Here is a 356-nt window from a genome sequence, read left to right as displayed (position 1 = left end):
AGGGGAAAGTGGTCTATGCAGGTAAATGCCTTAGGTCGCTGGTGGGGACCTTAGGAAGTGCTCTTCTGCAGGCTTCTGTTTTTCCAGAGAAATAAGCAACAGTGTCCTCAGCTGAAAGTGAGAACAGGAAGACTCTCTGAGGCTGGAGAATAGGAGAGGAGTGAATTCACCATGTCAGAGCATGAGAGAGAACATGGATTGCCAGTCAGCACCCAGTCCCCCTTGAGGGGGCTGGACATGGTCATTGAAAAGTCTGCATCTTGGGGCGGAGCCAAGATGGCGAACTGCAGCCAGCTTTTTACAGAAGCTCCCGTCCAGAAGGAGGCTGAAAGGACAGAACCTTAGCAAATTAGCTG

The sequence above is a fragment of the Otolemur garnettii genome, unplaced genomic scaffold, assembly GCF_000181295.1.
Source record: "Otolemur garnettii isolate 467f Iridium unplaced genomic scaffold, OtoGar3 scaffold00202, whole genome shotgun sequence".
In the NCBI taxonomy this organism is placed as follows: domain Eukaryota; kingdom Metazoa; phylum Chordata; class Mammalia; order Primates; family Galagidae; genus Otolemur; species Otolemur garnettii.
This window is presented reverse-complemented; position numbering follows the sequence as displayed.